The sequence below is a fragment of the Suricata suricatta genome, chromosome 3 (assembly GCF_006229205.1).
Source record: "Suricata suricatta isolate VVHF042 chromosome 3, meerkat_22Aug2017_6uvM2_HiC, whole genome shotgun sequence".
Lineage (NCBI taxonomy): Eukaryota > Metazoa > Chordata > Mammalia > Carnivora > Herpestidae > Suricata > Suricata suricatta.
The window spans coordinates 79985894-80002834 of record NC_043702.1 but is presented as its reverse complement, the minus strand read 5'-3'; the positions used below and the strand labels follow the sequence as shown (position 1 = coordinate 80002834).

The 16941-nt window shown below is 36.7% G+C and overlaps 1 long non-coding RNA gene across 1 annotated transcript; it reads right to left on the bottom strand.

Annotated features, from left to right (window-relative positions):
• Positions 1-350: 350 nt before the first annotated feature.
• On the bottom strand, positions 351-11544 carry LOC115286512. Its single transcript, XR_003906096.1, has 3 exons — positions 11417-11544; positions 1525-1651; positions 351-551 (listed from the first exon to the last, which is right to left on the bottom strand). It is a non-coding gene; the product is annotated as an uncharacterized LOC115286512 (long non-coding RNA).
• Between the last annotated feature and the right edge of the window lie 5397 nt (positions 11545-16941).

Genomic DNA, 16941 nt, shown 5'->3' with positions numbered 1-16941 from the left:
GTAAAGCAAATTGTAGGAGTTTGTTCTGGGTCTATGAAAAAATGCTGGTATTATTTTGATTCTCCTTCTTAACGAGGTCAATAAAGGACTTAGGAGTAAATGTGCCTACTTTTTAAAATACTTTAACCTCTTATTCCAGCCAGAGAATTTCTCAGTCTCTTTCAAGATTAAAATTTCCTATGAAATTTGGGAAGAAGCCTAACCCAACCTTTATTTCAGACTTTTGTACCCATTTTCTTCTCCTCTTCCTTCACTAAATATGAAATACAATGATTTTATTCATTTAAAACTCATGAGGTCCACATATAAATGTATCAATCATGGGTACATTTGAGAAAAAATTTAACAGAAAATTTCCAGATGCAATCCAACCTCATCCATTCCTTAATCTTAGGTTTAAGTCCCATGTTGGAAAATTTCAGCCTTGCCATCCTCTTCATGGCATGTGTCTGTCTGGGATATTTTAAATGCAAGCAGCAGAAGAGTTTTTATACCAACTGCTGTTCTCCAAATAATACTTCAGCCATCAGCATCATTGGCACCAGCTGTTTCTGTTAAGAATAAAAGAGTATAATTTTTTGCATGAATTCATGAATCTGATAAATCTGTTCAATCTAGTTGATCAATTGTGGCCATCATAATTAATAACAAAATAAAATAAAATGAATGGCATCAGTCCTGTGGTTTGTAAAATTTGACCATCCCCAAGAAACATTTGGACACAGCCTGAGGAAGCCTGAAGGTATTTTGTAAAACTAGGTGAACCAAAAAGTAATTCATCAAAACATTTAGGAACCACTATGATAGGCCCCAGGGGAAAACAAAAAGTGTCTACAAGCAGACTCATTGTGTGAATAGTTTATAATTAATATTTACTTGTCTCTTTTGGTGGTTGTTAGCAAATATGCCATGTTACTGTGGGAAACAGCCTCCCCACAAAAGCCATTTTAACCAATTTCATAGCTGAAATAGAAACATATTGCTAGGTCATTATTATTTTCTTTTAGATTATTAATTTTCTATGTTGAAACTCACTTCCACTTTGATCTGAGGATGGCTGAACCAGCTCTCTGTATTAGAGACTCTCTTGCTCCTCCCATCCTGTCTTCCTTCACCCTCAACAGTAGTGGAACTACCCCTGTCCCAACACTGGCAGGATCAAATTTCAGAAATTTGAGGGCTAAGAACATATCGTTTCCTCCTCTGGATTTGGATCTTCCTAAAGCAATTGTGCTGTGTGCAGAATCATGGCTCTCCACCAAGGTCATATGGGGGTAGGTCCCATTCCAATATGACTGGTGCCCTTAGAAAAATACAAGATTAAGATATATACAGAGACCAAGGAATGATCATACAGGGATACAGTGAGAATATAGCCATCTGAAAGCCAAGGAGAGTTGATAAAGAAAACCCTGCAAACACTTTGATTTTGGTCCTGTCACTGTCAGAACTGGAAGAAAATGCATTTGTTGTTTAAGCAACCCAGTCTGGGATATTTTGTTAGGGCAGCTCTAGCAAACCTACCTGGTTACCTGTCTCCTCTATTCCTTGAAGGGTTTTAAAGATGAGCAAATTCCCACTGATTGTTTCAAATACGATTTCTCCAGTCCCTGGGCATGAATGCATCTAGACTTTTTCCTGATGACTATACCTGGATGAAAGAAAAGACATTTTGTTTATAAGAGTTTTGAGGAGGGGCGCCTGGGTGGCTCAGTCGGTTAAGCGTCCGGCTTCAGCTCAGGTCAGATCTCACGGTTCGTGGGTTTGAGCCTCGCGTCAGGCTCTGTGCTGACAGCTAGCTCAGAGCCTGGAGCCTGTTTCAGATTCTGTATCTCCCTCTCTCTCTGACCCTCCCCTGCTTGCACTGTCTCTCTCTGTCTCTCAAAAATAACTAAAAAGCATTAAAAAAAAGAGTTTTGAGGAATAATAGGAAAAGCTTATATAGTGTCCAAGATAATTCAGTAATTTTTTGGAAGAAGAGAAATTACTTTTTCATATTAATTTTTCAAACTCCTGCATTGCATTTGCCAATTAATAAAATATAAAATGTCAAAAGTGTATGTATTCAGTAATGCATTTGAATATGGGGTATCATGGTAATATCCATATACAAGGAGTATTACCCACTTTATAAAGTTGGTATTCAAAAACAGTCAACTCTTGGTTTTCCAATTAATCTTCAAATTACTCTAGGCTTCCATTTGGAAAATTCTCCTGAACCCTATGAAATAGTGCTGAGGCTCACTTTCCTTCTTCTAAACACCAGATAGAGAACTAGAAAATCTCTGTTCAGGGCTACTGCCATGCTGCTATTAAACAGTTGCTACTAAAAAGGACACCGTGACACAAGGAACACTAATGCATTATGCAGTGAGGGCCCTGCTGGCCTGTTTCTTGTCTCAAAGGGCCCAATACCTGCAGGTACATCCTGGCTCAGAAACATGTTTGGCTAGCTCTAATGTCAAAACAAAAACAAAAAATAAAACACCTGTATCCATATTATGATCAGATTGCCAGCCATTTCTCTTGTAGTGAGAACCCTCTAGGGCTTTTGGTGTCCTTTATCATAAACTAGCCTTAGATTCTGCTACCAACTGAACGTTAATGTCCTCCAAAATTCCTATGTTAAAGCCTAATCCCCCAAAGTGACAGTCATTGAAGGGGAAGCCTTTGGGAGGTCATTAAAAAAGATCAGTGCTGATAGGAAGGGCCCAAGACAGTGACACAGGAAGACTCTGCACTTACCACTTTCATGGACACACCAAATGTACCTATATTTATACAGCAATTCTTCTGGCATTAAAAGGAAGGGCTGAAGAGATTCTGCAAAACCAAAGACCACCTAGAGAACAGCAAGAGAGATGGAGACAAGATAGCAAAGGGAATCCCTGTACCTAGCACTGGTAACTGTAGTTGGGGGGGTGGACAGTACTAAGAGACTGTGAACAGATTTTTCCAGTGTCTCAGGACAGATAACAGCCATGGCTTTAAAGGGCAACTGCAACATGAAAGAACTACCCTAGAGCTCTCCCAAATGGCCAAGGAGATGTTGGAGCTCACTCTGGGCTTGAGAGCCACACTGTTTATGTTCCTCCTCCACCTAGGTAGTGTAGATAGAAGCAGGGTCTTCATACCTTAGCTGGCCTGTTGCCTTAGCAAGCCCAAGACTCTAGGCCACCCCAATGTTGGATGCCCTGGAGCATTCAACAAACAAATGTGTTTTAAAACAGCAACTAGAACATAAAAATCCCAGCCCTAGAATTCTGACAAATGGCTTGGGGAGTGCTGAAAGTTTTACTGGGTTGGAGTGACTACAGTTTATACCTTCCTTCCACTTTGATAGTATGGTCAGGAGCAGGGTCTGGCTTACCCTACAGCTGACCTATTAAATTACTAGTTCCCAACAGCCCCAGCCATCCCTCCAAAGCTGCCACACGGTGGCACACTCCTGGACACGCCTCATCAGTGCTCATTGCAGCTCCAGCTATCTTGCTAAGGTGATACAAATCCAAAGTACTCCCAGAAGGCTCCAGGCAACTTGACCGCGAACTCTCAGTGTCCAGCACCTCAGGTGTTTTGTTCCCCACACCCATTTCAGCATACTATGCACCAGGATACTACTGTGCAGAACATTCCTGGGAACTCCTGGCCTGCACCCAGCATGGCTCCAACCACTCCATAGGGCATCCCCTAAGCAAAGTGCCCTAGAAAACCTTCAACCCATGCCTGCCTTGGCTCCAACTGCCCCACAGGGACACCCCCTGCAGAGAGTACTTCAGAACCATCCAGCTTATAATTATACAAGCATCAGCAGTCCTATAGGGCACCCTCTGGGTGGAGGGTCCCTGGACTCCCCACAGCTTGTACCTCATTTAGTTTTAGCTGTCCTTCCAGAGCTCCATTTATACAAAGAGTGCCAGGACTACCCCAGCCCCTGTCCACTAAAGTTCAGCTGTCATGCCAAGGAACCTTCTGTGCTAAGAACCCTGAGACTTCCTTGGCCCATGCTCACTTCATCTCTGGCTATCTGACAATGGTGGTCCCAGCCCATGACAGCCAGAGCTCCAGTTAGCCAAGGTCACCAGGCACACACGGTCTACACAAGGGCTGACCTTGCACAAGATCATTACTTCACATTATTGAGAATTTAAGAGAAGTAGCTGTTGCACTTAATTCATAGAAACAAAAAAAAAAAGAAAGTTAAATAAAATGATGAGAGGAACATGCTTCAAAAGAATGAACAAGACAAACCTCAGAAAAAGAACAAAATGAAATGGAGATAATCTATGTGATTAGTTAAAAGATCAGAATGTAGAGATGAGTGGATGAACTCAGTGAGAACTTCAATAATAAGACAGAAAATGTAAAAAGAGCCAGAGTTGAAAATTGCAAAAACTGAAATTAAAAAAATAATACCAGAAAGAATAAATAATGAATTTGAATATGCAGAATGGATCAGTGATCTGGAAGAAAGTAATGGGAAACACCCAAGCTGACCAACAAAAAGAAAAAGGGATTTTAAAAATGAGGATACATTAAGGGATCTTTGGCACTACCTCAAGTAAAGAGGCAGAAAACTTACTTGAAGAAATATTAAAACTTTCCTAACCTGGTGAAGAAAATGGATATCCAGGTTCAGGAAGCACTAGAAATTCCAAATAAGACAAACTCAACACCACACCAAGATACATAGTAATTAAAATAACAAAGGTTGGGGCTCCTTGTGGCTCAGTCAGTTAAGTGTACATCTCTTGAGTCCAGCATAGGTCATGATCTCACAATTTGTGAGTTTGAGTCCCATGTAGGACTCTGCACAGAGAGTGGAGAGCCTCCTAGGGATTCTGTCTCTCTCTCTCTCTCTCTGCCTGTCCCCCACTTTGTGCTCCTATGTTCTCTCTCAAATAAACTTATTTTTAATTTTTTAAATTAAACATTAATTTTTTATTTTTGAGAGGAAGACGGAACATGAGCAGGGGAGAGGCAGAGAGGATGGAGACACAGAATCTGAAGCAGGCTCCAGATTCTGAGCTACCAGCACAGAGCCTGACATGGGGCTCAAACTCACAAAATGTGAGATCACAACCTGAAACGAAGTCTGTTGTTTAACTGAATGAGCCACCTGAGCACCCCTAAATAAACTTTTAATAAAATAAAAATAAAATAACAAAGACTTAAAGATAAAGAGAGACCCTTGAAAGCACAGGAAAGAAATAAGTAGTATGAACAAGGGAAATCCCTTAAGGTTATTAGTTGATTTTCAGTAGGAACTTTGCAGTCTAGAAGAGAGTAGCATGATATATTTAAAGTGCTAAAAGAAAAAGACCCTACAACCAAGATTACTCTACCAAGCAAGGTTATCACTCCAAACTGAAAGGGAGATAGAGTTCTCCAGACTACATTTGATCTTGGCTAAAAGGCTGAAAAGCAATAGAGTTCCCCAGACTAACAAAAGTAACAGAGTTCATCAGCAATGTAAAGTAAAGGTAGTGGATCAATCACTTATAAAACTAGTAAGAAGGTTAAAAGACAAAAGTAGTAAAAGAAATTCTATCTAAAACGTTATTTAAGATAACATATAAAAGAAAACATGTAAAATATGACAACACATACATAAAATGTGGATGAGGGAGTAAAATGAAGTACCTTCAGCATGTAGTCAAACTTAAATGACCATGAACCTGATATAGAATGCTATATTCCTAGATGTTATATATGTACCTCATGGTAAATGCAAACCAAAACTATACTAGATACACAAAATAATAAAGGGAAAGCCAAGTGTAATAGTGAAGAAAGTTATCATCACAAGGAAAGAGCAAGAGAAAAAGAAAGGAACAAAGAAGAAATACAAAAAAAAACAAGCAAAGAACTATTTAAAAAATGGCACTATGTATCTATATATGTGTGTATGTATGTATACGTGTCTATATATATATATATATATATACATATATATATATACACACATACTTACATACACACATAGCTATACAAATCAAAAGACATAGGGTGACAGAATGGAGATAAATATATATATATATATAAAGAACAACACCCAGGCATATGCTGCTTAAAGATACTCACTTCAGACCTAAAGATAAATACACATACAGACTGAAGGGATGGAAAAAGATAGTCTATACAAATGGAAAGAAAAAAGCAGGATAGCAATACTTCTATAAGACAAAAGACTACAACAATGATAAAAGGATCAAATCAACAAGGAGTTACAATTGTAAATATCTATGTAGCCAACACTGGAGCACCCAAATATGTAAAGCAACTATTAGCAGACATATAATACAATAATACAATAATATTGACAGTAATATAATAAAGGACTTTAACACCTAACTGATATCAATGGATCATCCAGGCAGAATATCAGGGAACAGAAGCTTTCAATGACACAGTAGACCTGATGGACTTAATAGATATACATATAGAACATTCCATCTAAAAATTATAGAATACACATTCTCTTTAAGAGCACGTGAAACACTCTCTAGAAAAGATGACTTGTTAAACCACAGAACTAATCCCAATTTAAGAGAACTGATATCAAGTCCTTTTTTTCCAACCACAAGGGTATGAAACTAGGAACTGATCACAAGAAAAAACTGGAAAAACAAATATATGGGGGTTAAACAACATGCAGCTAAACAACCAATAAGTCAGTAAAGAAATTTAAAAATGCATAGAATCACAGGAAAATTAAAACATAATCATCCAAAATCTTTGGGATGCAGCTAAAAGAGTTCTAAAAGGGAAATACTGTATATGGCAATACAAGCCTATTTCAAGAAACAAAAATCTAAAACAATGTAACCTTACAACTAAAAGAACTAAAGGAACAAAGCCCAAAGTTAAAGAAAGAATAAAGTAATAAAGATTAGACAAGAAATAAATGAGATTGAGAACAAAAAGAACTAAAGGAACAAAGCCCAAAGTTAAAGAAAGAATAAAGTAATAAAGATTAGACAAGAAATAAATGAGATTGAGAACAAAAACCAAATTAACAAATAAGCAAACAAAATAGAAAAGAATAACATACCAAAAGCCTGGTTCTTTTAAAAGATAAATGATGCTGATAAAGCTTTAACTGACTCATCAAAAAAAAAAAAAAAAAAAGAAAGAGAGGGGCGCCTGGGTGGCTCAGCTGGTCAAGCATCCGACTTCTGCTCAGGTCATGATCTCATTGATTGAGCTCTGTGTCAGACTCTATGCTGACAACTCAGAGCCTGGAGCCTGCTTCAGATTCTGTGTGTCTCTCTCTGCTCCTCCCCTGTTCATGGTCTTTCTTTCTCAAAAATAACATTTAATAAAAAGGAGAAGAGAGACGACTCAAATAAAATTTGAAATGAAATAGAAGCAACAACTGACACCACTGAAATATAAAGGATTATAAGAAACTACTATCAAAAATTGTGTGCCAAATTGGAAACTTCAGATGAAATGGATAAATTTCTAAAAACATACAATTTTCTAAAATGGAATTAGGAGGAAAAGGAAAACTGAAAAGATTAATATGTAGGAATGAAATTAAATTGGTAATCAAAAAACTCCCAAAAAACAAAAGTCCACAACCAAGTAGATTCACAAGTGAATTTTGCCAAATATTTAAGAAGATGTAACATTTATTCTCTTCAGAATACTTAAAAAAATAAAGATTATGAAAGGAAGCTTCCAAACACTTTCTTTACCTGTTACCCTGATAGCAAAACTAGATGTAGACACCACAAAAAAAGAAAACTACAGGCCAATATCCCTGACCAACAAGGATGCAAAAATCCTCACCAAATATTACCAAACTGAATTCAATGACACATTGTAAGGATCATTTAGCATGATCAAGGATTTATTCTGGGTGTACAAGGATGGCTCAATATTCATAAATCAACCAACACGACACACTACATTAACAAAAGGATAAAAATCGTATTTCAAGAGATGCAGAAAAGCATTTAGTGAAATAGAACATCCATTCATGAGGAAAACTCTCAATAATGTGGGTTTAGAGGAAAATACCTCAACATAATAAAGACTATGACAAACCCACTGCTAATACCATACTCAATGTTGAGAAACCAAAAGCTTTTTTCATAAGATCATAAAGAAGACAAGGATGTACACTCTTGTCACTTTTATTCAACATAGTACTGGAAGTTTAGCCACAGAAATCAGTAAAGGCAAAAAACTAAAGGATATCCAAATTGGGAGAGGAAAAGTAGAATTTTCATTATTTGCAGATGACATGATACTATACACAGAAAATAAATGAATTCAGTAAAGTTGCAGGATAATAAATATTCAGAAACCTATTGTATTTCTCTATAGTAGTAAAATATCAGAAAGACATATTAAGAAAATAATTCAATTTACCTAGAAATAAATTTAACCAAGGAGGCAAAAGACCTGTACTCTGAATCTATAAGACTCTGACAAAAAATTGATGATGACACAAAAAACATATCATGTTCATGAATCAAAAGAATGAATATTGTTTAAATGTTTGTTTTGCCCAAAGCAATCTGGGATTAAATGCAGTCCCTACCAAGGTACTACTAGTATTTTTCACAGAACTAGAATAATCCTAAAATTTATATGTCACTACAAATGACCATAAATAGCAAAAGCAGTTTTGGAGAAGAGGAAGAAAACTTGAGGTATCACAATTCTTTAGATGTCAAGATACACTACAAAGCTATAGTAAATAAAACTGTATGGTAATGACACAAACATAGGCACATAGATCAATAGAACAAAATAGCCCCGAAATAAACCCACACTTATATGGTCAACTAACCTATGAGAAAGGAGACAAGAATACTTGGGGAAAAGGCAGTTTCCTTCAACAAAGGATGTTACAAAAGGATATAACTGGACTACTTTCTTATATTACACACAAAAATAAACTCAAAATGGATTAAAGGCCTAAATGTGAGAAATGAAACCATAAAACTCCTAATAGATAGTAATTTCTTTGCTATTGGCTATGGAAACATTTTTCTAGGCCTGTCTCCCCAGGCAAGAGAAACAGAAACTAAATTAAATGATAGGGATTACACCAAAATAAAAAGCTTCTGCACAGTGAAGGAAACCATGAACAAATCGAAAAGACAGCCTACTGAAAGGGAAAAGATACTTACAAATGATATATCTGATAAGGGGTTAAATATCCAAAATATATAAAGAACTTACACAACTCATCACCAAAACAAAAACAAAAAACCCATTATGTTACAAAATGGGCAGAGTACCTGAATAGACCTTTTTTTCCCTAGACTTACAGATGGCCAACAAACATAAAAATACATTTAACATCACTAATAATCAGAGAAATGCAAATCAGAACTACAATGAGATTTACCTCACACATGTCAGAATAGTTAGTTTCAAAAGAGAAGAAATAACTAGTGCTGGCAAAGTTGTGGGAAGAAAGAAACCTTCGTGCACTGTTGAAGGGAATGTAAATTTGTGCAACTGTTGTTGAAAACAGTATGGAATTTCATTAAAAAAATTTAAAAAAAGGAAATGCCATATGATCCAATAAGTTCACTACTGGGTATTTACCCAAAGAAAAGAAAAACTAAATTCAAAAAGATATATGCAGGGCACCTGGATGGCTCAGGTGGTTAAGCTTCTGACTTCAGTGCAGGTCATGATCTTGCAGTTCATGGGTTCAAGCCCTGTATCAGGCTTTGTACAGACAACTCAGAGCCTGGAACCTGCTTTGGATTCTGTGTCTCCCTCTCTCTCTTCCTCTCTCTGCCCCTCCCCCTGGTCCTGCTTGCTCTCGCTCTCTCTCATTCTCTCTCTAAATTAAATACACATCAAAAAAGATACATGCACCCCTATGGTTATTGAAGCATTATTTACAATAGCCAAAATATGGAAGCAACCTAAGTATCTACTGCTACATAAATGGATAAGGAAGATGTGGGAAATATGTACAATTATTATTATTTATCTATAAAAGAGAATGAAATCTTGCCATTTGTTACAGCATGGATGGACCTAGAGGGCATTAAGGTAAGTGAAATAACATGTAGTGATAACAGCATAATGTATAAAGTTATGGAATCACTATGTTGTACATCTGAAACAAATGTAACATGTATCAACTATACTTAAAAAATTAAATAGGTCAGAGAAAAACAAATACCATGATTGGACTTACATGTGGAATCTAAGAAAGAAACTCAAATACAGACAACTGGTGGTTGTTACAGGAAGGGGGTTGGGGGATGGGTAAAAAGCTGTAAAGGAGAGTCATAGATAGAGGCTTCCAGTTAAGGAATGAATAAGTCATGGGGATGAAAGGTTCAGCGTGGGGAATATAGTCCGTGGTATTGTAATACTGTTGTGTGGTGACAGAAGATAGGTACACTTTTGGTGACCATAGCGACCTGCAGAGTTGTCAAATCACTATTTTATATTTTATATACTTGATAATATAAAATTGTGTGTCAACTATACTTAAGTAAAATAAAAGAGATTATTTTCCTCATTCTTATGAAACCCAGAGAGCTCCCTTAGCCCCAGTCAAGTGAGGATATAATGAAAAGATGGCAGTCTGTAAACGAGTAAGCATCCAATTCCCAGACCCCTAAGCTGTAGAGACTTGATCTTGGATTTCCCCACCTTTGTAACTGTGACAACTAAATTTCTATCATTTATAAACCACCCAGTTTATGGTATTCTGTTATAGAAATAAGACAGACTGGGTCACTTTTGCCCACCCAGATAGGTTTCCTTAATTTCTAATCTCAAGGATAAGAGTTGGGGTCTTAAACTCATTCTTACCAGATCATGTCCTGGCTTCTGGTCATCTTTCTCTCAAAAGACAACTCTGAAAACAAACTGATGCCAAAAATGCCTCTATTGCAAGATTCTTCCAGAATAATAGGACTTACTTATCTTATAACTACTTAACTAAAAAGAATCACTGAAGTAAATCATCCTATAATGAGAACTCTCTCTGAGAGGATTTGTAATTCCCACCTCTAAACACAGAAGCTATTAACTTGTCACATATTGCTTTACCTACTGTAAACATACATTAAAAATAAAAGTTTTATATCATGACATAAATAGACATGATATATTATGTATTATAAAGATGTAATAGTTATTCAGTTTTCATACACCGCTTAGTGCCCATGTGTTCTCCCTTGTTTGGCAACCATGGACTTTAATCCTACAGGTTACAGAAAGGTGATAAATGATCAACATTTGAGTTGGTACATCAGAGGAAAGTCGAAGTCTTCTGCATATTTGACTAAAACAACAGAATGAGAAGGGTAAGTACAAAGATGATTTGTGAAAATTTATGGGACTGATGGGGCCAACTACCATCAATGTAGAGCAGGGGACTGGTAGTGGTGCTAGGGGGTCGAAAGGAATATTCATTTACCTTTCAGCATCTCTTCCATCCTGAATCCTCTGTCTAGAGAGAACAGTAGGGCTGACCAAAGGGAGGGGAAAGGACAGTAGAATATGAAGAAAGTCCAAATAGAGTCCACCAGTGTGGTAGCTGTTTATCTGTCTATCTAGAATAACAAAAATGCATAGAAAACAGAATTAAGAGACATTCTTAGTTATCAAAAGTTTAATCGAGAATGGAGAAATGTGTTGATACTTCTCTCTCCTGTAATTTTTGTTTCCCTCAGGTATTTCTTCTCCTTGCTAGTTTCCCAGTACTTTCAGAATAAGGTGGCATTTTTATCTGAAAGCATTTGGTGAATGTTCTTTGAGTCTAGAAGGCTGCAATTTAACAAATGGCTTCCTCACACAAACTATAAGCATGATACAGAATGATTGACAACTATGCCAGCATTTGAAAAGCAGCTAAGAGCTTTAAAGCATATAGTAGTTGAGACCAGGATGGAGTTTATCTTCAGCCTTGAAGATTGTGGTTTATGTTGGCAATATAAAATATCCGTCATTTTAATACAGCTCTTCAAAGGTTTTTAAACATGTCATTAAACAAACATACCAGAAAGATGGGCCCAGAGAAAACCAGTTTGAGATAACAACCATAGAATCAAAATACATTATCGCCAGATAATAGTCTCCTACTGTTTGATAAAGGACTCAGCTTCTACAGCCAAAACAAACACAGAGGCACAGCATAGATGTTTGTTTTAGAGGTAGAAGACATTGATCTTATGACACACTTTTATTACAATGATTTTATTTCTGTTACAAAGCAGGCTAAACTTACAATTATTCTAAATTCTGAAGTGTTCAGAGAAAGACAGTGTGTCTTAGCATAGTTTTCACTTGTGTACAGACCTAGAGAAATCCTCCCTCCTCTCTGCCACCCATTATCCCTTCCCAGCACAAACCCAAATGTGATCCACACCTTAGACTAAAACAATAGGAACCTACATCAATAAGTAAAGGAGTTGTATAATGTTCAGAAGTGGTATCTTTATACAGCATTTTGAAAACTCACATTCAAAGCTGAATCCTGCACTTATCTCTCCCCAGAGCTTGGGACTTGCTTGGAAGGTCATTAAAAGTGACTTAAAGCCGTCTTCAGTTCCATTGCTTTAATATTTAAGTGTATTTACAGTATGGAAGAGAGCTGGCCTGTGTTGTTTGGGATAGGATAAGAGTAATGTATGAGTAACGCTTTGGGCACTGAAGTCACTTTCTTGCTGTAACCTTTGAATACCTCTCTTCTCCTCTCACATTCCTATGTTTTACCCAATGTCATGACTGAAATGAAACTCCTGTCTTTCAACCAAACCTCAGTGAGGTTTGCTTCCTGTACTGGCCATACCTACCTATCTTCCTAATTTGTGTAATCAGCCCACCTGAAAAGTGGATCAGTAGCTTTGTGGAAGAGCTGCTAAAAGAATTTACCTGCTTAAATTATCTCCCCAGTCTAACATTCCCACACCTGTCATGCTTTTGCACATATTTTATTCATTCCTTCTCTGTGATCAGCCTCCCAAATCATCCATGCTGCCAACAGGTATCAGGTGGTACATCTATCTGTAGTGTTATCATGGGCTAAGTGTTGTAAAGACAACAATGATACAAAGATGACTAGATCAGAGATTCAGACACAAAGAAGCTCTCCATTCAGGTGGGAAGACAGATAAACAGACAAATTAAAAACTGTGACAAATGCTAACACCGCTATCCTAGAGAATACTGAATTAAAGAGAAAAAAGTCCCTCAAGCTGGCAATTAGATCTTAATGACGGCAACCTAAAGAGAGCAGTTTCAGGAGAGAAGAGGAAAGCCAGGTTAGTTTGGGGTTGTACTCATTGGTTATAGAAGAGACAACTGTTCTGTTGTAAATTTTGCATAAAAATGTATCACCATGAGATGGTAGCTAACAGGAACTCAGATGTCAGGAGAGCATTTGTCTGCTTTAAAGATGAGAGACTTGTGGTATGCACCTGTTACTGTGAAAGAACTGCATGCCTCAGACCTCAGAAGTTTGGGTGGTTTTTTTGTTGTTGTTGAATTTTGCTTTTTTTTTTTCTTTTAGTTTTTAAGTCAACTTTTAAAATGCAAATACTACTGAGAAGAGTAGGCTCTTAGTTAAAGCTGTCAGTTGTCAGTTAACACCTTAGCAGGGCACAGGATGCTAGGGGGTGCCAAGAGCAGACAGGAGAAACGCTGCTCCTGACGAGGTGGGAGAGCACCCAATATCCGCTTCTTCACAGTTGCGCCTGGGAGTCAGCCAGAGAATCCCAGCTGGTCCTGGTTTGACAAACAATCCTCATTCTCATTCAATTGCCCAGAATATAGAAACACAAACAGGACTCAAATAAATGCTCTTGCAAATTGCTCTTCCTTGCTGGGATTAGTTTTAAAATCAATGAAGATATAGATTATAGAGGCCAACCAGGGATTATAGAATTATAATTTTGATTACTTGATTACTACAAATAATATTAAAATGATGCATGTTTATGAAAAGTTAAAAAAATAAAAGTTAGAATAAAAATGAAATCCGCCTTCATCTTCTCCCTATTTCATTATCCCTCAACGGTAATCATAGTTATCAGCTGGGTGGAGGACCTTCTACACTTATACTGTGCATTTATACATACACACGTACACATTATATACATATATATAGAAAGATATATAATTCATCTGGCCCTCTTGCCAAGCTGTTTTCCATGGTCTAATTTATACCTGTCAGTAGGAATGTGATTTGTGAAGTCCTCACCTATCCTTAATGATAATAATAACTGCTAATTTTTATTAAGGGCTCTCTATATGATATGATACTAAGCACTTTATTATTTTTTAGTCTCACAAAAATGTAAGACTTGAATGTATTCCCATAAACAGCCAGAAAACACTTCACAAAGCAAAAGTCCCCTTAGTTACTCTTCCTAATCCTACACCCTTCCTCTGACAAACGTAACCACTGTTGCCTGTTAGGTAGATATCCTACAAATTTTAAAAATGTATATACGTACCTATATGAATTTGCAGAAATATAATTTGTTTTTGTAACTATCATCATTCTATAAATATTGTGCACAACTCACATCTTTTATTTTGGTCTTACAGAGCTTTCCATTTCAAGCCATGTAAATACAACTCATTCTTTTTAACATTTGCATAGAAGGCATGCTAATCCATTCTGTGGTTTCATCACAGATGAGCCAGTCATTCTACTGGCTGGCACTGAAATTGATCCCACTTTTCACTGTAAGAATGAATGGCTTAATAAAAAGCTCATATAGTTCTTTTCGACATATATATCACACAATTTCCTTTTGTTAGCGAGAAGAGCAGTTGCAGGACCAAAAACAGAGAAGGCATTTACCTGGCATCCATTTCTTGCTCCTCCATTAGCAGGAGTTCCCATATTCCATTCCACTTAAGCTCTTCGGTGCTGGGGCATCAGAGAACAGTAGAAGTGGATGTTAGGACTTAGGCTAAGGCAATGAGCCCGTTTACTACCTCTGATCACAACAATGATGAACCTGGAGGGTGGCACATGTCGCATAACTGTTTAAATAAAAATTGATTTAAAAAACGAATTTAATAAAAATATCAAAGATTTTGATATAAATTCTGAGATACTTATTCTTTCTTACTTTACATGTACAGAAATTACATAGGCCTGCGAGATATCCGTGCCATCTGCATTAGTTTGCTAGGACTGCTGTACCACAAACCAGGTAGCCTAAATAGCAGAAACTTATTTTCTCACTGGTCCTAAGCCTTAGCGTCTAAGAGCAAGGCATCAGCAAATTGGTTCCTTGTGAAGACTATGAAGGATCCGTCCCAGGCCTTTCTTATTGGTTTACAGACAGCCATCCTCTCCCTAGGTCGTCACGTTGTCTTCTGCGCACGCGTGTGCGTGTGCGTGTGCGTGTGTGTGTGTGATGTCTAAATTTCAGCTTCTTGTAAGGATACCAGTCATACTGGATTAGGGTCCACTCTGAAAACCTCATGTTAATTACTTCTCTAAAGACCTTATTTCCAAATACAGTTACATCTGGGGATACTTAGGGTTAGGACTTCAACATATGCATTTTGAGGACATAATTCAGTTTATAACACCATCCTAGTATCACAGCGGGAGGCAACCATAGGACAGAAGGGAGAGCTCAGAGTCAGAAGGAAATGGGTGCTTGCTTGCATGTCAAGCCTCACATAAAGCCAGTATTCCCTTGCTGAATTCCTCTCAATTAAAATTTTCAGTTGAAATAGTCAATGATTTGTTTGAATGGCATAAGCAAGTTTAAATAGGATTTGTTTCTTGTGACCAAAAGGATCTAGGCTTTTAGAAAAATATGTTACAGTCTGCGAGATACTGCTCAGTTAACCTCCTAAAGGCATTTTAAACATAGTCTTTCATCAGCAGTACATAAAAGTTCCACGTTCTTTCATGGTCATCAACAAAAATTGTTCATAAGATTCTTTAAAAATCACCATTCTTTTGAGTGAAAACTGCTATCATATTTTAATTCCCCTTTCCCTCTGATTGTTAGGAAGTTGAGCATCTTATTCTCTGTTTATTGGCCATTTCAATTCTTCAGATTGTCATTTTACATCTTCTGCCAATTATTTTATTTGGCTAATTGATAATTGTCATACTAATTTTTTCTTACTAATTAGAAAAAGCTAATAAAAGAAAATATTTTCTCCTGTCTTGTACCTGTTTGTAAAACTCCATCTATGGTGTTTTATGTTATGCAGACATTTCTAAAATATTAGTTGGTTAGAATTTTCAATCTTACCTTTGTACTGTCTTCCTTAGAAACAGTATTCCATGCCAAGATTATGAAAACATTTCCCCATAATTTCATATTTGTAATACCTTTATTGTCAGTTTCCCTTATATTTAGATCCTTAGTAGATTTGGAATCTATTGTGAATGTTGTGATACAGAAAATGTAATTAATTATCCTAATGGATAGCTAATGTCCCTATCTTTTAGTCCCTAAGTCTTTTAGTAAACAATGTGTGTCTCCAGTGATTTGAAATAATCCTCATTATATATTAAATTATCATATTTGTAATCTCTTTCTGAAAAATCACTTCTGTTCCATTGATCTGTTATGTTCATTTCTCTACCAAAATCACAGTTTGATTTAAGGCAGCTATATAACATAATAAACATTACTTAAAACATAATAAAGTAATTTTTGATATGTTTTAAGGAAATTATTACCTTATTCTTTTTAAACATATTCTCAGCTATTTTTCATTTATAGGACATCTTGTTTCTTAAAAATTGTAGTGGGTAATTCCAGGCTCTACATGAGACACAGAAGTAAAAGGAGATCATACCTACACTTGCAACAAAAAACAGCCAGATTAACTTTAAATTTAAACTTTTTTGAGCCCATCATAGCGCTGAGGTCCAATGCATAGCTCCAAACATTTAAAGAGAGCTGGAACCTATAGGGGGACAGGAGAGCAAGCATTCACTCACTTTTGGTGGAC